The sequence below is a fragment of the Nomascus leucogenys genome, chromosome 15 (genome assembly GCF_006542625.1).
Source record: "Nomascus leucogenys isolate Asia chromosome 15, Asia_NLE_v1, whole genome shotgun sequence".
Lineage (NCBI taxonomy): Eukaryota > Metazoa > Chordata > Mammalia > Primates > Hylobatidae > Nomascus > Nomascus leucogenys.
Window position 1 is genome coordinate 77,663,265 of NC_044395.1, and position 24,532 is coordinate 77,687,796.

The 24,532-nt window shown below is 37.4% G+C and overlaps 1 long non-coding RNA gene across 1 annotated transcript; it reads right to left on the reverse strand.

The window, feature by feature from the left end:
* Positions 1-1,478: 1,478 nt before the first annotated feature.
* On the reverse strand, positions 1,479-24,425 carry LOC115838652. Its single transcript, XR_004033702.1, has 3 exons — positions 23,830-24,425; positions 22,489-22,622; positions 1,479-1,622 (listed from the first exon to the last, which is right to left on the reverse strand). It is a non-coding gene; the product is annotated as an uncharacterized LOC115838652 (long non-coding RNA).
* Between the last annotated feature and the right edge of the window lie 107 nt (positions 24,426-24,532).

The window sequence follows — 24,532 nt, forward strand, 5'->3', positions numbered from 1 at the left end:
GAATACAATGCATTACATTGCCAAAATCTTTTACTAAATTGTTTTTAAAAGAAAAATTTGAGAATATAGACAAAATAGTCCTCTATTTTACATTGCATAAATCATTTACTTCACAATATAAACAACATTTTATTTCATATGGATACTACATTCAGAATATGCCTGCTTAGAGAAATCACACATTTGCTGTTGTGGAAACAATAAATAAGCAATAAAAAATTTAAAAAGGAGAAATCATATTTTGTTCCTAAAAATTTAAGTTTTCCTAATAGCTAGTAACTCTAAAATTCATACGACTATAAAATTTGCACAATTTTGAAACTAAACAAGAAACCAAGCAAAGTATCTAGAGTTAATAATAATAGATAAAAGATAAAAGAAGGAACAGCCAAACCCAGGAATCCTACACTACCTATTTCCAGAATTCAGTCACTGGTCTGCAAAACACTAAACCATGTATCAATTTATTCAATCCATGAAGCAATGCACAACTACATTGTCACAACTACACTTCCCCAGCTCCTTCCACTCCTGCAGAACTCAAATCAGGTAGCTACTAAATCATCTCAAGTTGTTCCTGTCACTTGGTGACCAATGGAGAAAACTGTGATCCAAATTTTCTTTGCCAAAAATATTTTACTTCCCCACTAAGCACATGGTGTCCATACTCACAATTCTGCCCATGTGTGAATACGTTTTTTAATTTCCATAATAAAAAGCTAGAAAATATAACCTCCATCATGAACCACTTAGTTGTTAAAAACATCTATGCCTCCATTTAACTCCTTCCTCATCTTCCAAAGAATGCTACATAATTTTTCAAAAGTATTAGAAATAATAAAATACAAATTATTTTACTTTTAGCATTGCAACACTATTACTGCAAATGATAATTAGTTTAGCTACCTTATAGTTCAAATAGGTTTATGTAGACTATCCTAGCGAACAAGAAATTATGTACAGCATTGTTGTGTGGAAAAAAAAAAAATCTGCTTCCATGGAACTTTTGATTTCCAACTTCCCTAAAATTACTAAACTTTCAAAGTTCTTTTCATACAATGTCATGTTCATTGTTTTTCCCTCAGAAAAATTTCCCTCATAAAAAAGACGTTTTTATAAATACCTTTGTTATTTACCTACCAGTTGTTCCAAATGTGTCTTTTAATTTTCTTTTTTTTTTCCTTTTTTTGAGACAGAGCCTCACCCTGTCGCCAGGCTGGAATGCAGGGGAGCATCTCGGCTCACTGCAACCTCCGCCTCCCGGGTTCAAGCAATTCTCCTGCCTCAGCCTCCCAAGTAGCTGGGACTACAGGCGAGCGCCACCACGCCCAGCTAATTTTTGTACTTTTAGTAGAGACGGGGTTTCACCATGTTGGCCAGAATGGTCTCGATCTCTTGACCTCGTGATCCGCCCAACTCGGCCTCCCAAAGTGCTGGGATTACAGGCGTGAGCCACTGCGCCCGGCCGTGTCTTTTAATTTTCATTAGGTCTTTTATGTCTACCAGATGTGTCTCTTGCTCCTCCTCATTAGAATATGCAAATTACCTCAGTATATATTGGACTTCTGTAGATTTCAAGGCTCTGATTTAAAAGTTGTCATTTAGAATCCGTCAAAACAGTCCTGTTGGAAAAGTTTCAAAAAATAAATTTCAGTACTTTGGAGCCCTTTCCTACTCTAGAAACTAAAAAAATCCTGTGTCAAACATAGATTAATGACCCATTATTAGAGAACATTACAGTGGAATGTTACCAAAAGCATGAGTAAATCATGTTTACCTTGTACAGCATGGGATCTGCTCCCATTCTGTTACGGAAAGCCTAAACCTGCACTATCCAACGGGATAGCCAATAGCCACATGGGGCTCTAAGGTGCTAGAAATACGACTAGCCTTAATTGAGAAGGGCTGTAGTACAAAGTACACACCAGATTTTTGAAGAAAAGAATCTAAAATATCTCTCATTAGTAATTTTTACAATTACATATTGAAATAATACTATTTTTGATATATTGGGTTACATAACATACATTATAAACATGAATTCCACCTGTTGCTTTTCACCTTTTTTTAGTATGGCTACTAGAAAATTTTAAATTACATATGTGATTCACATTTGTGACTCAGATTATATTTCTGTAGAATAGCATTGTCTTGCTATAATAAATAAGATTTTTATAGTTAAGTTAGTTTTTGGTGTTTTATTTTCCCCAAAGAAATAGTTTATGATTAATGTGTTGTGGATAGCCCATAGGAAGCAAGGTCCTTAATGAAAACTTAAACTTTTAATGAGAATTAGAAATAAAAAAAAAAGGAGTGGGGAATAAAAGAGGAACAGAAACATTGTAGGAATAGATAATAAACATTAATTTCCTCTCTGCTCAAAGCAAAAAGTACTACATATTCAAAAACACTGTAACAGCTAAAGGTGTTTATTATTATTAAAACACTGCTTATCAAGGAAGTAAAAAAAAGATAAAAACAATAGTTTAATGGTTTCGAAGTTTTACTTTTTTCCAACTACTCTCAGTTCTTTGAAGGAACAAAAATTAGCAAAAAAGAAAAAAAAATCAACTGCTTTTCCCTGTATCAAATGACAGGTAGTAAGAAATTTCAAAGTTCTAGTCTCCAAAGAATAGTACTATAATATTTTTTTAAATAAGCATTAGAGGCCAGGCACGGTGACTCATGCCTGTAATCCCAGCACTTTGGAAGGCCGAGGTGGGAAGATCGAGTACAGGCCAGGAGTTCAGGGACAGCCTGGCCAACGTGGTGAAACCTCGTCTCTACTAAAAATACAAAAATTTATCCAGGCATGGTGGTGCACACCTGTAATCCCAGCTACTTGGGAGCCTGAGGCTCAAGAATTGCTTCAGCCTGGGAAGCGGAGGTTGTAGTGAACCGACACTGTGCCACTGCACTCTAGTCCGGGTGACAGAGCAAGACTCTGTCTGAAAAAAAAAAAAAAAAAGCATTAGTAATCAGGTGTGGTGGTATGCACCTATAGTCTCAGCTACTAGGGAGGCTGAGGCCAGAGGATCACTTGAGCTTAGGAGCTGGAGGCCAGCCCGGGCAACACAGAGAGAACCCATCTCTTTAAAACAAAACAAAAAAAGGCATTAGTAAGGCTGGTCAGCATCCATATATCATTTTCTGAGAAAGTTCACATGCTTCATATTAGTGATCATTTCATTTCAATGGTCATAAAGGAACAGTTCAAATTTTATGGTCTGAGCATATGGGAGTATAAATTGGTACAAGCAGTTTGGAAAACCTTTTGGCATTATTATCTACTCCTAAGCATATCCCCAACAGTAACACATGCACATTTATATAAAAAATATACAAAAATGTTCATAGCAGCATCATTCATAATAAGTCAAAAACTGGAAACAACTCACATACCCATCAACAAATGAATTCATACAATGGCATACTATATAGAATAAAATGAACCAACCACTACTATAATACAGTAATGATTCTCATAAATATAACATTGTGTAAAGGAAGTTAGATATAAAAAAACTGTATGATTCTATTTAAATAAAGCTCAAAAACAGAAAAAAATTAATTTATGATCTTAGAAATCAGGATAGTTACCTTTGAGGGGGTCATAGTAATTGGGAGGGAAGGAAGGAGTCAGCAGCACCGAAAATGTTTTATTTCTTGACCCAGGTAGTGGTTATATAGATATGTTCATTTTGTGATGAATGAGCTATTTACACTTATGATTTGTATACTTTTCTGTATGTCTATTATGTTTTCATCAAAATATAATTCAAAAAATAAAATCTGTGGTCATACTAAAATTTTGTTTTATATTATGAATTAAAATATCATTTGAAATTAGGAATATTTTTGCTAAATTGAGTTTTTTAAATGTGGTTTTATCCTTAAGATTACTTTCATATTTATTAAACTCATAGAATCACAGAGTGTTACAGATGGAAGAAACTTAGAATAAACTAGTTTGGCTCTGTGAGAAGTTAGGTGACTTGGCCAAGATCATATCAGTATCAGTAATGAGACTAAAATTTAGAACTTTCATATTATATTACAGAACTTTTTAAGTTTTTAATTTCAGAGAGTTAGACTCCATTAGAAAGAACTAGGATTTCTTCTGAAATCTTGATTTATAATGCTAAAAGAAAAAAATCTACACATCACCAAATATTATTCATTTTTCTATTTCTTTTATAATAAAATAATGAATAAGTCATAAAACAAGTAAGGAAAATCATTCTTGGATGTTTGGTGAGGAACTTTATAAGAATTGGTAACCTATGTCCTTTGTACATCTTTTTGAAACTTATTCTTCATGAAAACAGATATAGAATATTTATATTCAATTACTGTATTAAAAACAGAATAGTCTCAATACACACTACCCTCTTTCTCTTACTTTTTGCAGCTTGTTTGTAAACAAGTTTAGCAGTAGCACAATCAAGAAGTATTGATTCCTTTTAGAAATGCACCTACATTTGAGCTATTCACAATTCACAAAAATTCAAGGATATAACCACTTATTCTCCTCGTTTCCTTCAGACTTTAAAATATGGCAACTCTTCCCCCTTGTTCTTTTTTTTTTTTTTTTTTTTAAGCTTTTCTTCTGGCTCAGAAATGTAAAATAAGCTATGGCAACATCCATTGTATCTGTTCTTTTCCTGTTTTTCTTTTTTTTTTTTCCAACCATTTTGTTTTGGTGGAGGAAAAAGAAGGAGAGTTCTAAGAAAAGCTTTTTGTAACAGGTTCAAAAGTACAAAAGCCATTTCAAGCTCCAGACATTTGTAGCTTTTATTTCTTTAGTCCTTGAAAGGGCTTTTTAAATGTTAACAGCTAAGATAGGACTGCTTTCCTATACTGATGTTCCAGGTTTCATTTCCTTTGTAGTCTTGAGTTCTTTCCCATCCTCAATTCCCCAATAACCTCCATGCAGGCTTCTTTTTCAAAACAAAACAAACAACAATTTTTTTAAAAAAATATTTCATTCCTCATGATACACATACAAGCAGACTTCTAAGATCCCATACACAATGGACACCTCTAATGATTTAGAGAATTAAAATATTTTGCTTGAATTTCTTCCATATTTGGTGATTTAATGTGCCCATTTATGCTTTCATTTCTAAAATAATAACACGTCACCTGCAAAGTTATTACAGCTAAAACAGCTAACAAGAAGCTTTGTTGACCCCCTCTTCAGGAATGCTGAAATGCAATCTTCAAAAAATACCAGCCAAAATATGTTCATTTATGTGTTTAAAATTTTTTAAAACAGTATGTACATATTATCCTGGTTCAGAAATAAATTACATATATGCCAAGAAACAAGTCTGAAACACTGTATTCCAAGGTCTTAATAGTGATTATTATTCCTGAGTGGTGAGATTATAAATGTTTTTATTTTTAAATTTTATTCTTGCTTCTGAATATATTTTAATTTATCTTCAGTGTACATGCATTGTTTGTGACAAGGGAAAATATTACTCTTCATTTTAAAAATAAATGCTGTTTTATTATTTTTCAGCACATCATATAGGTACTTTTAAAACATCCACATATATAGGCCAGGTGTGGTGGCTCATGTCTGTAATCCCACCACTTTGGGAAGTTAAGGTGGGTGGCTTGCTTGAGCACAGGAGTTGGAGACCAGCCTGGGCAACATGGCGAAACCTTTCCTCTATTTTTAAAATTTAAAAAAAAAAAAAAAGAGAGAGAAATCCAAAGGTATACACTTATATTTAACTACTCATATTACACAAGTATATAATTTTAAAATGTAATTTCCAAAATTGTAAAATTATAAGTCATATAAATATAAAAACAGCATGAGTCAAAATGTTAAGTGTCAAAGAGTTTACTTAACTGAGTAATTAATGAGGAAACCAGTAAGTTAAAACCAATTCATTATAGAATTTGACTTACAGAAATTTGTATTCTCTACTGGATAAAGTCCATTTGCATTGCCAAGAATAGGAATCATTTGCGTTGTTACGGGCCAAAATCATTTGCATCCTTTCCAGATGTATAAAATTTAACTTTTATCCCTCTACAGAGTTGTAAAATAGCCTAGTCAATCAAAGATGATCAAAAGTACACACTCATTTAGAATCAGATAATCCCTGGAGAGTCCCTACACATTCAGCACTCCCCTGAAAAAAAACCCATTTATCAGTTTTGCCTGCTTCCAAGTCTTTGACAAATTTTCCTGATATAATTTACTAATTAGTAAACATGCTTTCTTACATATCACCTAGAAACGTTTAGTAAAGTTTTCTGTACCTTGATATAATCAAGGCATATCAGCAATATTTGAGGTGAGTATAAACTTTAGAAACTTCACACCAGGCCAGGTACAGTGGCTCACAACTATAATGCCAACATTTTGGGAGGCCAAGGCTGGAGGATCGCTTGAGTCCAGGAGTTCGAGGCTAGCCTGGGCAACATAGTGAGACCTCACCTCTACAAAAAATAAACAAAATTAGCCATGCAAGGTGGTATGTGCTTGTAGTCCAGCTACTAAGGAGGCTGAGGTGAGAGGACTGCTTGATCCCAGGAGGTAGAGGCTGCACCACTGCACCCCAGCCTGGGCAACAGAACAAAACTGTCTCAAAAAACAAAAAAACGAACAAACAAACAAAAACACTTTATATCAGTTTAAATCATGGAACATTAGCAAATTATAAAAACATAATGAAATACTGATATATGAAATAGGAAATACTGTATAAAGTATGAGTAATTTTTATGCATGCAATATAAAAACATAATCACAAACAAAATATCCATGAGGAAACACGCTGTCAAACAAAATATGGTCAACTTTGAGTTTTCCTATCAGCAACTTTTCAAAGTTGAGAAAATTTTAAGGGATAAAATCTTAAAACTGAGAAAAGTCCAGTAACATCTTCCTAGTGAACCACAAAAGGACTATACTGAGGAGACCCTCAACTCAAAGGAAATAGACTGTAGCACCAATTGGCCAACTTTGGGTAAGTGGTGGGGTACATTTTACCCAGGTGAAGGACGTGAATGGGCCTGAGGCCCAACTTAGGACAATCTCTCTTAAGATACAGAAGGTTAAAGGCCCCTCTTAATAAAAGGCAAGGACGCTTGATTAAACTTAGGTTCAAGGCCCAACTTAGGAAGCTCAGAGTCCTTCCTAAGATTTAGGGGGTTAGAGGCCCCACTCAGAAAAGTCTACTTCGGTTAAAAATGGATTTGGCACTATGGAATGTGAACCACTATTCTCTTTGGATGAATCTGCCTTGCACTCTTTGCTGATGGCTATGGGTGACAGGATTAGGTATGTACAAGATCATGGGACATGGGGAACTTTTTTTTCCCCAAGGGGGAAACTTGAGAGCTGATGGATCTGCTGGAAAAGATCCCTTCACAACTGACAAGCAGCCGCCTGAATTTTGATTCAGTGTCACTGCAATGGTTTGGTCTTCCTCTAGCCTCCCTGAGCTCTCTAACTTCCCCGTTCTATGCAGGCAATGCATCTCTCTCTCTCTCTCTCTCTTTCCTGCCAGCTGTGTGAAGACTTGACTGCTTCCCCTTCACCTTTCACCATGATTGTAAGCTTCCTGAGGCCTCCCCAGCCATGCCTCTAGTATAGCCTGCAGAACTGTGAGTCAATTTAACCTATTTTCTTCATTAATTATCCACTTTTAGGGAGTTCTTTATAGCACTGTGATAATGGAATAATACAGAAAATTGCACAGACAAATGGAACAGAATAGAGCCCAGAAATAAGGCTGCACATCTACAACCATCTGACCTTTGACAAAGCTGACAAAAACAAGCAATGGGGAAAAGACTCCCTATTCAATAAATGGTGCTGGGATAACTGGTTAGTCATATGCAAAAGATGGAAGCTGGACTCCTTCCTTTCACAAAAATCAACTTAAGATGGATTAAAGACTTAAATGTAAAACCAAAAACTATAAAAACCCTGAAAGACAACCTAGGCAATACCATCCTGGACATAAGAAAAGATTTCATGACAAAGACACCAAAAACCATCATGACAAAAGCAAAAATTAATAAACTTAAGAAATTCTACACAGCAAAAAAAACTATATCAATAGAATAAGTGGACAACCTACAGAATGGGAGAAAGTATTTGCAAACTATGCATCTGACAAAGGTCTAATATCCAACATCTATAAGGAACTTAAACAAATTAAACAAATTTACAAGAGAAAAATAAACAACCCCATTAAAAAGTGGGCAATGGGCCGGGTGCAGTGGCTCACACCTGTAATCCCAGCACTTGGGAGGCCGAGGCAGGCGGATCATTTGATGTCAGGAGTTCAAGACCAGCCTGGCCAACATGGTGAGACCCTGTCTCTACAAAAATACAAAAATTAGCTGGGTGTGGTAGCACATGCCTTTAATCCCAGCCACTCGGGAGGCTGAGACAAGAGAATCACTTGAACCCAAGAGGCAGAGGCTGCAGTGAGCCAAGATCACACCACTGCACTCCAGCCTGGGTGACAAAGTGAAACTCTGTCTCAAAAAAAAAAAAAAAAAAAAAAAAAAGGGCAAAGGACATGAAATGACACTTCTCAATAGAAAACATACATGCAGCCAATGAGCATATGGAAAACAGCTCGCCGGGCACGGTGGCTCACGCTTGTAATCCCAGCACTTTGGGAGGCCGAGGCGGGCGGATCACGAGGTCAGGAGATCAAGACCACAGTGAAACTCCGTCTCTACTAAAAATACAAAAAATTAGCCGGGCGTGGTGGCAGGCGCCTGTAGTCCCAGCTACTCGGAGAGGCTGAGGCAGGAGAATGGCGTGAACCTGGGAGGCGGAGCTTGCAGTGAGCCGAGACTGCGCCACTGCACTCCAGCCTGGGCGACAGAGTGAGACTCCGTCTCAAAAAAAAAAAAAAAAAGGAGAACAGCTCAATGTCACCATCATTAGAGAAATACACATCAAAACCACAAAGAGATACCATCTCACACCAGTCAAAATGGCCATTACTAAAAAGTGAAAAACAACAGATGCTGGCACAGTTGCAGAGAAAAGGGAACACCTACACACTGTTGGTGGGAGTGTAAATTAGCTCAACCATTGTGGAAAGCAGTATGGCAATTCCTCAAAGAGCTAAAAGGAGAATTACCATCCAATCCAGGAATCCCATTACTGGGTATATACCCAAAGGAATAGAAATCACTCTACCATAAGACACACGCACATAAACGTTCATTGCAGCACTATTCACAGTAGCAAAGACATGAAATCAACCTAATTGTAGATCAATTATAGACTGTATAAAGAAAATATAGTACATATACACCATGGAATACTATGCAGTAATAAAAAGGATGAGATCATGTCTTCTGCAGGAATATGGATAGAGCTGGAGGCCATTATCCTTAGCAAACTAATGCAGCAACAGAAAACCAAATACCACGTTTTCACTTATAAGAGGCATCTAAATGATAAGAACTTATGAACACAAAGAAGGAAACAACAGACACTGGGGGCTTCTTGTGGTGGGGGGAAGGTGGGAGGAGCAAGAGGAGCTGAGAAGATAACTATTGGATACTGGGTTTAATACCTGGGTGATGAGATAATATGTGCAACAAACTTCCGTGGCATGTGTTTACCTATGTAACAAACCTTCACATGTACCCCCAAACCTAAAATGAAAGTTAAAAGAAAAAGAAAAAAAAATGAGAAAAGTCCATCTACAGCCAGGCGCAATAGCTCGCACCTGTAATCCTAGCACTTTGGGAAGCTGAGGTGGGCAGATCACTTGAGGCCAGCAGTTGGAGACCAGCCTGGCCAACATGGTGAAACCCCATCTCTACTAAAAATACAAAAATTAGCCCGGTGTGGTGGTGGGGGCCTGTGATCCCAGCTACTTGAACCTAGGAGGCAGAAGTTGCAGTGAGTGAAGACTGAGCCACTGCACTCCAGCGTGGGTGACAGAGAGAGACTCCAACTCAAAAAATAAAAAAGAAAGAAAAGTCCATCCTCTCAATTTTTCCCCTTTCCCCTCTCAACTAAGAAATGATTGTCGTTGTTTGAATTTTACAATGGAACAACTAAATCCAAGTCACAGAAGCATAGTCAGATGAAGAAACTTGACACCCAAAGAATTTCTGTGACTCTCTGAAGTCTCAAAACCACTGATTCAACAATACTAGTTTGTATACAAATTATAATTCACATTAGTACTATATTACATAAAACTGGGCCTTAAACATATAAGTAATTTTTAAATTACTGAATAACTAATTAGTTAATTGATACACACAAGCACATTGAGGGAATACTTGGATTTTTAGACTGTTGTCTTGAAAGATAATAAGTCTCCTTTCTTGGAGGTAAGCATCCCAAATTTGCAGAAAATTGATTATTTGCAAGTTTTCACTCAATAAACATGTATACCATGTGTGAATTAACTCTGTGTAGCAGCATAACATAGTGATTAACAGCATAAACACTTAGAGCCAGACTAGGCCATCAGCTCTACTACTTCAGCTCTGCCTCAGTTTCCTGATCTGTAAAACAGGATAATAATAGTATGTAACAAATGTAAAGCATATGTAAGGAACAAACTGGGCACAAGACAAGCATTACCAACATGTTTGTTAAGTTAGTGGTCCTAAAAACGTTGTCTTCATTCAGAATGACTGTAGGCTTTAAAAAAAAAGAGGGACAATAAAATGTGGTCCTCAGACCAGCAGCAGCAACATCTGAGAATTTGTTAGAAATGTAAATTTTGGGACTCATCAGAGACCTACTAAATCAGAAACTCTGGGGTAGGGCTCAGCAATCTAAGCTTAAACAAAACATCTTTCAGGTGATTCCAATGCCCATTAACGTTTGGGAACCATTGCTGCAGATTAGTAAGATTTTATCTCTTCCTCTCTAGACTTTAGTGCATGTGTGTGTATATATATTCATTAGTATATTTGGTGTTTTGCACATCTCATCTTTTGTCATAAAACTGCTCAAACGTAGTGTCAACACTGAAGGTAACTTCACACCCACTAGGATGTTTATAATAAAAAAGATGACAAATGTTGGCAATGATGTGGAGAAACTGAACTCTTTACACACTGCTGGTGGGAATGTAAAAGGTACAGCCACTTTGGAAAACAGTCTGACAGTTCCTCAAAAAGTTAAATATAGTGTAACCATATGATCCAGCAATTCCACTCCTAGACATATACCCACAAGAATTGGAAACAAAGTCACACAAAATCTCTTCTACACAAATGTTCATCACAGCATTATTCACAATAGAAAAAAGGAGAAACAACCCAAATGCCTATCAACTGATGAATGGACAAACAAAATACAGTATATCCATACAATGGAATCTTATTCAGCCATAAAAAGGAATGAAGTACTGATACATTCAACAATATAGGTGAACCTTAAAAACATGCCAAGTGGCTGGGCGCAGTGGCTCATGCCTATAATCCCAACACTTTGGAAAGCCAAAGCGGGCGGATCCCTTGAACCCAGGAGTTAGAGAACAGTGTGGACAACATGGTGAAACCTTTTCTCTACAAAAAAAATACAAAAATTAGCTGGGTGTGGTGGTGCGCACCTATAGTCCCAGCTACTGAGGAGGCTAAGACAGAGGTTGCAGTGAGCAGAGATCATGCCACTGCACTCCAGCCTGAGTGACAGAGTGAGACCCTGTCTTAAAAAAATGCTAAGTGAAAGGAACCAGTCACAAAAGACCACATATTGTATGATTCCATTTATATGAAATGGCTAGAAGAGGCAAATATAGAGAGATAGGAAGTAGGTTAGTGGTTGCCTGGGGTTGGGGGTGATGAGAGGAAAACAAGGAGGAGGGATGGCTAACAGGTGCAGAGTTTCTTTTTTTCTCTCTCTCTTTATTTTTCCTCATTTGGATGAAGAAAGAAAAATTCAGTTAGCTAAGGATTTAAGTCAACTAAATTTCAATTAATTGAAATGTTAGGAAATTTAAGTGTTTTTTATTTACAGATGTTATAGTATTACTAATAGATGAACTTTTTAAAAAATTAGAATTTTCAGCACATCCTTAGAATAACTTCTTATTCTGTACTAATTTTAGATTTTTGAAACATGAATGTTAAATATAAAGTTAATTGTTTTAAATTGTTTAATAACCAGCAAAAACAATACCTCCCTTTCTATTTGAACTGTCTTAAAACTCAGAGTTAAATTTAAACCAAAGCTGGGAAAAGGTCTATTTCAGGTTCTTCTAATATCTACCTCAGGTATAAAATTTCTTTTGAAGGTGATGAAAATGTTATAAAATCAACAGTGATGGCTGGGCATGGTGGCTCACACCTATAATCCCAGTACTTTGGGAGGCCAAGGCAGAGGATTACTTGAGGTCAGGAGTTCAAGACCAGCCTGGCCAACATGGTGAAACCCCATCTGTACTAAAAATACAAAAATCAGCTGGGTGTGGTGGTGCACATCTGTAATCCCAGCTACACAGCTACGCAGGAGGCTGGGGCACAAGAATCGCTTGAACCCAGGAGGCAGAGGTTGCAATGAGCTGCGATCACGCCACTGCACTCCAACTTGGGTGACAGAGTGAGACTCTGTCTCAAAAATAAATAAATAAATACAATCAATAGTGATGGTTGCACAACTCTGTGACTACATTAAAAAACAATTGTATACTTTAAACAGGTGAATTATATAGTATGTAAATTATACCTCAATAAAGTTATCATTTAAAAAGCCTAAAGGCACATGCCAAGATATTATTATTGATGGAAAATACATGTGATATAACAATTTGTGCAATAACAATAATCTATATTTAAAACTCTAAATTATATTATCCTGGAAGTCAGGGAGGGAAGAACAGGGCAAAAGTAAAGGTTCTAAATTATTCACAAATATAGGGACTGATGAGACACTCAGATATTGCTTTACTGTTGATTAGAGCAAAAACTAAAATATAACCATTGAAAACAAAGTATTAAGACCAAAATGTAATATCTTGAAAATCACTAGAATAAAGAGACTAGAAGGAATTATGCTTAGATATTAACCATGATAACCTCAGAACTATGGCACTACTAAGTGATTTTATTTCCTTTCTGTATTTTTATTTTCCATGTCTTTTCCAATGATTTTATTATTGTGTGAGTCTGCTTATCTTTGTGACCCTGACTTTTTTAAAATCCAATTTTACTTACTTGTGTATTAACTTACAGTTAAATTTTTAGTTAATACACTCAGATAATTCAAAGTTCAAAAGACAGAAAAAGCATGGTGAAAAACCTCCTTGCTACCAGTACACCTAGCCCCCACCTACCACTACTCCAACCATGGAGTCTACAACTGTGATCAGTTTCTTCAATATTTTTGGGGAAATATGTCATGAATACACATTGATTATTTTCCATCTTTTTAATACAGACACAATTTAATATATCTACTTCACTTTATATGCTATATTCACCTTGCTTTTTTTTTTTTTTTTTTTTTTTTTTGGAGACTGCCCCATATCAGTACCTACAGAGCTTCATCTTTCTTTTCAATGGCTACATAGTATTCCACTGTATGGATGTAACATAATTTATTTAGCCAGCCTCATACTGAAATATCACTTTTTTTTTTTTTTTGAGATGGAATCTTGCTGTGCTGACCAGGCTGGAATGCAATGGTGTGATCTCAGCTCACAGAAGCCTTGACCTCCCAGGAACAAGCAATTTTTGTGCCTCAGCCTCCTGAGTAGCTGGGACTACAGGCGCGTGCCACAACACCCAGCAAATTTTTTTTTTGCTTGTATTTTTAGTAGAGATGGGGTTTCACCATCTTGGCCAGGCTGGTCTCGAATTCCTTACCTCAAGAATCTGCCCACCTCGGCCTCCCAAAATGCTGCGATTACAGGCATGAGACACCACGCCCAGAGACATATTACTTTTATAACTGACAAGCACAACACAGGAATGTTAGGGGAAATTTTATTCAAATTCTCTTTTTAAATTTTTTTCAACTTCATATGCTCTGGATCAGTGTTTATCATTCGAATTTTCTTTTTTAAAAAGGATTATTACCCACTAATTTAAACTCATAGGTTCTTTTTGACAATACCAATTGGAATATTGCTACTTTATGTATACATAGACTTTGTGGCTAGAAGATACACATCTGGGTGGAGCCCACCTCAGCACCGCAAAGCCACTGTAGCCAGACTGCCTCTCTAGATTCCTCCACTCTGGGCAGGGCATTTCTGAGAGAAAGGCAGCAGCCCCAGTCAGGGGCTTATAGATAAAATTCCCATCTCCCTGGGACAGAACACCTGGGGGAAGGGGCACCTGTGGGCACAGCTGCAGCAGACTTAAACGTTCCTGCCTGCTGGCTCTGAGAGATCCCCAGCATAGCACTGGAGCTCTGCTAAGGGACAGACTGCCTCCTCAAGTGGGTCCCTGACCCCAGTGCCTCTTGATTGGGAGACAGCTCCCAGCAGGGGTCAACAGACACCCCACACAGGAGAGCTCTGACTGGCATCTGGCAGGTGCCCCTCTGGGATGAAGCTTCCAGAGGAAGGATCAGGCAAAAGTCTTTGCTGTTCCGCATTCTCTGCTGGTGACAGCCAGGCAAACAGGGTCTGGAGTGGACCTCCAGCAAATACCAGCAGACCTGCAGCAGAGGGGCCTGACTGTTAGAAGGAAAACTAACAAACAGAAAGGAATAGCATCAACATCAACAGAAACGACGTCCACACAGAAACCCAATCCGAAGGTCACCAACATGAAAAACAAAAGGTAGATAAATCCACAAAGATGAGGAAAAACCAGTACAAAAATGCTGAAAATTCCAAAAACCAGAACATCTCTTCTCCTCCAAAGGATCACAACTCCTGGCCAGCATGAGAACAAACCTGGATGCAGAACGAGTTTGAGGAACTGACAGAAGTAGGCTGCAGAAGGTCGGTAATAACAAACTCCTCCGAGCTAAAGGAGCATATTCTAACCCAATGTGAGGAAGCTAAGAACCTTGAAAAAAGGTTAGAGGAATTGCTAACTAGAATAACCAGTTTAGAGATGAACATAAATGAATGGATGGAGCTGAAAAACACAGCACAAAAACTTCGTGAAGCATACACAAGTATCAATGGCCAAACTGACCAAGCAGAAGAAAGGATATCAGACATTGAAGATTAACTTAATGAAATAAAGCATGAAGACAAGCTTAGAGAAATAAGAATGAAAAGAAATGAACAAAGCCTCCAAAAAATATGGGACTATGTGAAAATACCAAACCTACGTTTGATTGGTGTACCTGAAAGTGATGGGGAGAATGGAACCAAGTTGGAAAACACTTCAGGATATTATCCAAGAGAACTTCCCCAACCTAGCAAGGCAGGCCAACGTTCAAATTCAGGAAATACAGAGAACACCACAAAGATACTCCTTGAGAAGAGCAACCCCAAGAAACATAATTTTCAGATTCACCAAGGTTGAAATGAAGGAAAAAATGTTAAGGGCAGCCAGAGAGAAAGGTTAGGTTAACCACAAAGGGAAGCCCATCAGACTAACAGCAGATCTCTCTGCAGAAACCCTACAAGCCAGAAGAGAATGGGGGTCAATATTCAACAATCTTAAGGGAAAGAATTTTCAACCCAGAATTTCATATCCAGCCAAACTAAACTTCATAAGTGAAGGAGAAATAAAATCCTTTACAGAGAAGCAAATGCTGAGAGATTTTGTCACCACCAGGCCAGCCTTACAAGAGATCCTGAAGGAAGCACTAAACATGGAAAGGAACAACCAGTACCAGCCACCGCAAAAACATACCAAATTGTAAAGACCATCGACACTATGAAGAAACCGCATCAACTAATGGGCAAAATAACCAGCTAACATCATAATGACAGGATCAAATTCACACATAATATTAACCTTAAATGTAAATGAGCTAAATGCCCCAGTTAAAAGACACAGACTGGCAAATTGGATAAAGAGTCACGACCCACCAGTGTGCTGTATTCAGGAGACCCATCTCACATGCAAAGACACACATAGGCTCAAAATAAAGGGATAGAGGAATATTTACCAAGCAAATGGAAAGCAAAAAAAAAGCAGGGGTTGCAATCCTAGTTTCTGATAAAACAGACTGTAAACCAACAAAGATCAAAAAAGACAAAGAAGGGCATTACATAATGGTAAAGGAATCAATGCAACAAGAAGAGCTAACTATCCTAAATATATATATCCTAAATATATATGCACCCAATACAGGAGCACCAAGATTCATAAAGCAAGTTCTTAGGGACCTACAAAGGGACTTAGACTCCCACACAATAATAGTGGGAGACTTTGACACCCCATGTCAATATTAGAAAGATCAACAAGACAGAAAATTAACAAGGATATTCAGGACTTGAACTCAGCTCTGGATCAAGCAGACCTAACAGACATCTATAGAACTCTCCACCCCAAATCAATAGAACATACATTCTTCTCAGTACCACATTGCACTTATCCTAAAATTGGCCACACAATTGGAAGTAAAACACTCCTCAGCAAAAGCAAAATAACGGAAATAAAAACCAACAGTCCTTCAGACTTAGTGCAGTCAAATTAGAACTCAGGATTAAGAAACTCACTCAAAACCGCACAACTACATGGAAACTGAACAACCTGCTCCTGAACGACTACTGGGTAAATAACGAAATTAAGGGAAAAATAAATAAGTTCTTTGAAACCAATGAGAACAAAGACACAACATACCAGAATCTCCGGGACACATTCAAAGCAGTGTGTAGAGGGAAACTTATAGCACTAAATGCCTACAAGAGAAAGCAGGAAAGATCTAAAATTGACACCCTAACATCACAATAAAAAGAACTAAAGAAGCAAGAGCAAATACATTTAAAAGCTAGCAGAAGGCAAGAAATAACTAAGATCAGAGCAGACCTGAAGGAACTAGAGACACAAAAAACCCTTCAAAAAAATCAATGAATCCAGGAGCTGGTTTTTAGAAAAGATCAACAAAATTGATAGACTGCTAGCAAGACTAATAAAGACGAAAAGAGAGAAGAATCAAATAGATGCAATAAAAAATGATAAAGGGGATATCATCACCGATCCCACAGAAATACAAACTACCATCAGAGAACACTATAAACACCTCTACGCAAATAAACTAGAAAATCTACAAGAAATGGATAAATTCCTGGACAGAAACACCCTCCCAAGACTAAACCAGGAATAAGTTGAATCTCTGAATAAACCAATAACAGGCTCTGAAATTGAGACAATAATTAATAGCTTACCAACCAAAAAAAGTCCAGGACCAGACAGATTCACAGCCGAATTCTACCAGAGATACAAAGGGGAGCTGGTACCATTCCTTCTGAAATTATTCCAAATAGAAAAAGAGGGACTCCTCCCTAACTAACTTTATGAGTTCAGCATTATCCTGATACCAAAACCTGGCAGACACACAACAAAAAAAAAGAAATTTTCAGGCCAATATCCCTGATGAACATCTATGCGAAAATCCTCAATAAAATACTAGCAAACCAAATCCAGCAGCACATGAAAAAGCTTATCCACCACGATCAAGTCAGCTTCATCCCTGGGATGCAAGGCTGGTTCAACATATGCAAATCAATAAATGTAATCCATCGCATAAACAGAACCAATTGCAAAACCCACGTGATTATCTCAATAGATGCAGAAAAGGCCTTCAATAAAATTCAACACCCTTTCATACTAAAAACTCTCAATAAATTAGGTATTGATGGAATGTATCTCAAAATAATAAGAGCTATTTATGACAAACCCACAGCCAGTATCATACTGAATGGGCAAAAACTGGAAGCATTTCCTTTGAAAACTGGCACAAAACAAGGATACCCTCTCTCACCACTCCTATTCAACATAGTATTGGAAGTTCTGGCCAGGGAAATCAGGCAAGAGAAAGAAATAAAGCATATTCAAATAGGAAAAGAGGAAGTCAAATTGTCTCTGTTTGCAGATGACATGATTGTATATTTTGAAAACCCCATTATCTCAGCCCAAAATCTCCTTAAGCTGATAAGCAACTTCAGCAAAGTCTCAGAATACAAACTCAATGTACAAAAATCACAAGCATTCCTATACACCAATAATAGACAGAGAGCCAAATCATGAGTGAACTCCCATCCACAATTGCTACAAAGAGAATAAAATACCCAGGAATACAACTTACAATTGATGTGAAGGACCTCTTCAAGGAGAACTACAAACCACTACTCAAGGAAATAAGAGAGGACACAAATAAATGGAAAAACATTCCATGCTCATGCATAGGAAGAATCAATATCATGAAAATGGCCACACTGCCCAAGTTAATTTATAGATTCAATGCTATCCCCATCAAGCTACCATTGACTTTCTTCACAAATTAGAAAAAACTACTTCGTTTCATATGGAAACAAAAAAGAGCCCATATAGCCCAGACAATCCTAAGCAAAAAGAACAAAGCTGGAGACATCACGATACCTCACTTCAAACTATGCTACAAAGCTGTGGTAACCAAAACAGCATGGTACTGGTACCAAAACAGATATATAGACCAATAAAACAGAACAGAGGCTTCTGAAATAATACCACACATCTACAACTATCTGATCTTTGACGAACCTGACATAAACAAGCAACAGGGAAAGGATTCCTTATTTACTAAATGGCTTTGGGAAAACTGGCTAGCCACATGCAGAAAACTGAAACTGGACCCCTTCCTTACACCTTATACAAAAATTAACTCAAGGTGGATTGAAGACTTAAATGTAAGACCTAAAGCCATAAAAACCCTAGATGAAAACCTAGGCAATACCATTCAGGACATAAGCATGGGCAAAGACTTCATGACTAAAACACCAAAAGCAATGGCAACAAAAGCCAAAATTGACAAATAGGATCTAATTAAACTAAAAAGCTTCTGCACAGCAAAAGAAACTATCATTGGTGTGAACAGGCAACCTGCAGAATGGGAGAAAAATTTTTGCAATCTATCCATCTGACAAAGTGCTAATATCCAGAATCTGCACAGAACTTAAACAAATTTACAAGAAAAAAAAACCCCATCAAAAAGTGGGCGAAGGATGTGAACAGACACTTCTCAAATAAGACATTTATGCAGCCAACAAACATATGAGAAAAAGCTCATCATCACTAATCATTAGAGAAATGCAAATCAAAACTACAATCATCTCACGCCAGTTAGAAGGGCAATCATTAAAAAGTCAAGAAACAACAGATGCTGGATAGAATGTGGAGAAATAGGAATGCTTTTACACTGTTGGTGAGAATGTGAATTAGTTCAACCATTGTGGAAGACAGTGTGACAATTCCTCAAGGATCTAGAACAAGAAATGCCATTTGGCCCAGAAATCCCATTACTGGGTATATACCCAAAGGATTATAAATTATTCTACTTTAAAGACACATGCACATGTATGTTTATTGGAGTACTGTTCACAATAGCAAAGACTTGGAACCAACCCAAATACCCATCAATGATAGACTGGATAAAGAAAATGTGGCACATATACACCATGGAATACTATGCAGTCATAAAAAAGGATGAGTTCCTGTCCTTTGTAGGGACATGGATAAAGCTGGAAACCATGAGTCTCAGCAAACCATCGCAAGAATAGAAAAACCAAACACCACATGTTCTCCCTCATAAGCGGCAGTTGAACAATGAGAACACATGGACACAGGGAGGGGAATATCACACACCGGGGCCTGTTGGGGGTGGGGGGCTAGGGGAGGGATAGCATTATGAGAAATACCTAATGTAGATGATGTGTTGATGGGTGCAGCAAACCACCATGGCACGTATATACCTATATAACAAACCTGCACATTCTGCACATGTATCCCAGAATTTAAAGTATAATGAAAAAAAAAGGACCGGGCGCAGTGGCTCACGCCTGTAATCCCAGCACTTTGGGAGGCCAAGGCGGGTGGATCACGAGGTCAGGAGAGTGAGACCATCCTGGATAACACGGTGAAACCCCGTCTCTACTAAAAATACAAAAAAATTAGCCAGGCGTGGTGGCAGGCGCCTGTAGTCCCAGCTACTCAGGAGGCTGAGGCAAGAGAATGGCATGAACCTGGAAGACAGAGCCTGCAGTGACCCGAGATTGTGCCACTGCACTCTAGCCTGGGTGACAAAGCGAGATTTTGTCTCAAAAAAAAAAAAAAAAAAGAAGATATACATCAACAACAATTTTATTGAAGCAATTTTAAGCAATACATTTTTCATTTCCCTTTTCATTCCTTTTTCATTTAAGTTCCTAGGTATGTGTAAAATAATCAAGTTAATATTTATAGTGTCACATTTTAAATCACAGTAGCACTCTGACAAATCTGCCTGCCCAATGGACAGAATGGGAGTTATCCAATCATCAACCATCATCAACCACAAATATGTATTTATTTATACCTTGTTTTCAGGATTCTGTGTTAGACCCTTGAGTTGCATTTATATTATGCCTTTAAAATCAGCTTCTAAATGGGCTTCATCTCATAGTCCACCACAGTGGAATAATGCATTTTTCACATTTTTTCCCTTTGCTTCAATGACACTAACCTCTCCTTCTAGTTCTATGTCTACCTTCTAACCTCAGGCTCTTCTTCCTCATTCTATCCTTAAATCTTCTCCTTCTTGTTCTTTTCCAAGTATGTCTCTTCTAGGCACTCACTAGGCAAGCTCAGTTACTCTCCTTGTTGACCCATCACCTCTAGATGGGTGATTTCTAAGTTTATTGCTCTCTCCTAACTTTGAAGCCCATATTTTTAACAGTTCCACTTGGTGTCCTACTAATACTTTAACATGTCTAAAATCAAAGTCATCCTACCACATAAACCTGCTCCACTCTAACCTCACCCATTCATATATTAAAACAACAAATATCTATTGAGTGATAGTTTATATATGTCATGGTGCTAAGCTTAGATCCTACCCAAAAGCAGCTGAGAGTCTAGAACAGTCAACAAGACTAGTATCTTTGTTCAATACCTTTATTATAGCACATATTTTTGTTGTGGCGGGCTAATCAAGATAAGTAAAAGATAACAGTAGAAAATAAGACTGGAATGGATTATTGAGATCAGAATATCGACCTTATTCTGACCTCAAGAACTGAATTCTTATTTTAATTATAGGCTTAATTCTAGCAATTTGATTCTGTATAAAATGGGGAGCTCCAAGAAGTTTTTGAGCAGGAGAATCTCTACATTCCATTTTCAGAGGCTGAATCTGGCTAGAATGCATAAAATGAATTTAAATGGAGAAGTATTAGAAAATAGGTCACACAGATCTATGAAAGAGATTATCTTAATCTGAACCCATATAGTGAGAGATTCAAACTCAAGGCTTTTCACAGCCTGGCTTTGATCAGTCTATAGAATTTTGTCTCACAATACAATACTTTTAGGCTTATCAGGTTTCAGCACACTGGACACTAACTATCACTGAATACATGCCCCATCCTGCCCAAACTGTTTTTCAAGGCCTAGCTCAAAAACTTTTGGGAAATAATTTTCCAATTTCCCTCAGCCAAAATGAACTGTTCCCACAGCATTTTATTTGTAATTTACTGATGCCATTTAATCATTCTCCTGCCAAGCTGTAAACTCCTTGCAGTAAAGGATTATACATTATTTGCTCTGGTTTTCCTCAAACTTGGCACACTTCCTGACATATATGAAGCATCTTATTTATTAATATTGGGTTATATTGGCACAGTGGAAAGTGCACTGGCTTTTGGAATTAGACTTAAGGACTGAATCACTCACTAGCTACATTATTTTAAGCAAGTATTTAACTTTTCTTAAGCTTAATTACCTATAAAATTCCCTACTTCTTGCAAATTATTGTGAAACTTTGAGGTCAATTCTAAAAATCACCTGTAAAAAGCACCTAGCAAAGTATATGGTACATGGTGGGTATTTAATAAATGGTAACTGTAATTATGGCCCTAGGAATTTTTTTTTTAGTCTTAAGTGAAACAGCAGATTTTTTGTACACAGCATAATCTTCGAAGCCTTTATTTCCTCTTCTGGTTTAACTATGGTCAATTATGACTATCCCTGGTTGAGAGAATGTACTCGACAAACATCTGTGACTGCCCACTACATGCTAAATGTTGGGAAAATTAAAAAAAATGGAAAGTTCTCAGTGACAGGGCCTCCTCTCCTTGTCTTTACTACCCAAGAAAGAAGAACATTGCTGAGTTTCTAGGCCTCATATAAGATACCACTCTGGTACTATATAATTTCATCCTTCCTATATTAATTCAGAAATATTTATTAACTACCCTGTGGCAGGCATTGTGCCAGAAACAAAAATGGAGATGCAACAATTCTGAAGGAGGCATTTCATTGTTTCACTCATGATAGCGTATCTTTGTTTTTACAGTACAAGAAAGAGAAGCATTACTGAGTTTCTGTGGCATATATGCATTCTATTACACTGTATAATTTCATCCTTACCTATATCCTTCTGTATATGAAACTGAGTAAAATCTGATAAAATATTCCAGTCTTTAGTATTTCCTATGTTACTTTTTGGTTTGTGATCTTGTTTCACAGTAACTTGAAGATTTACCATCCAGGTGCCAACAATTCTGGTGAAGAAATAAAAGACATGTTGCTAGCTCATTAAAGTTTTCTGGACTTTCACCAACTAGTAAAATTAAAATTATATAGTAACTACTATTCTTATTGACAATCCTTTCTTATTTCAGAATTCTTTTAGCAGCCTAAAGTACCTATTCAGCCATCTTATTTGTTTTGGTAATATAGCTAATAGTTCTAAATCACCATTTGTCAAACCCATTAGAGGTGAACTGTAGTTGAAACTGCAAAACTCTGTAACTTAAATGTAATTTCATTGTAATTAATAGAACCTAAGTAGAATCATGGAGTTAGTGGTGAAAATATTTTAATTCTAGCAAAAAGCAATCAACCACTTCCTAAAACAATGTTTTGTTTTGTTTTTCTCTTGGGTTTACTCTCCTCCTCCTTTATGATTTATTCTTACCACAGAACCATTAAGATGTTCTTTGTTTGGTTATACTTACAAAATGTAACCCTGACATCTCTTTTTCTATTATAGTACTTACTATTATACTATTTTTCTGCTTCCAAAATAAGGGAGAATTTGAATCTATGACTGCATAAATTTAAAAACTACCTTCCACTGGTCACAATTCTATGAATGGTTCAGTGAGGATCTGAAATCTAGGTAAGTAATATTTGTACACAGGCAGTGAAACTACAGCAATTGCTGAGTTCAAAAGCTAATAGCTAAGCATTGTTTCACAAACTGCTCTCAGTTCCGAAACAGCAGATATGTATTATCCATACCACTTATTATTTATTTATTTAGAGACCGAGTCTCACTCTGTCGCCCAGGCTGGAGTGCAGTGGCACCATCTCGGCTCGCTGAAACCTCCGCCTCCCGGGCTCAAGCGATTCTCCTGCCTCAGCCTCCTGAGTAGCTGGGATTAGAGGCATGTGCCATCATGCCAGACTAATTTTTGTATTTTTAGTAGAGACGTGGTTTCACCATGTTGATCAGGCTGGTCTCGAACTCCTGACCTCGTGATCCACCCGCCTCAGCCTCCCAAAATGCTGGGATTACAGGCCTGAGCCACAGCGCCAGGACTAATTTTTGCTTAAAAAAAAAAAATCACATTTGTATTCAAGGTGAGCAAGCTTCAGAATTATTAAGGACAAGGATTCTGACAGAAAGTTAGGTTCAGACCTGGTTACAAATTCAGACACCTTGATAAAGTAGGAGATAGTCTCCAGTATCTGAACAATAAATACCTTTAAACGCAGGGCTTTTTGAGTAGAAGAGTGATCACTTGAATCTGGAGAGAGGGCGAGAAATGGGGAGGGATTGCTAACGGGCATTGGGGTTCCTTTTGGAGTGGTGAAACTTCTTGGAATCAGAGGTGACAGCTGCACACGATTGTGAATGTACTAAGTGCCAGTGGACTGTACACTTTAAAATGGTTAATTTTATATGTGAATTTCACCTCAATAATTACTTTTTTAAAAAAAGAAAAAAATAGAGGCTTTTGTGGTAGGGATGGACTTTGCTTGGTGAAGGCCCCTACCGTACGGTGCCCAGACATCCGCAGCGAGGTCAGTGAGGAGCACTCCCACCTCACACAAAGCCATATGAAAACTTAACAGATTTCCCTCAGCTAAATCCCCGTTTTCAATAGCCGCCAATTAGCCAACATTTAACAACATACTCAACTCATTTCTGTATGGGAAAAGAGCGAAATATTCATCAAAACCTTTAAAAAGCAGCATCACCGGCCGCGCAATAGAGAAATCCCCTGGGCGCAATAGAGAACACCAGGGTGGAAATGGTAGAAGCCATTTTTTGTTAAGGTTTTTGTCCTGGGTAGAGGGTATTCGTGAGGATTCAGTCAGCCTCAAACATTACATTTAAACATAGGTGCCTAGCTACGATGATACATTTGCCACTAGGGCAGCGTTGCACCGTGAAAGGCAAAAA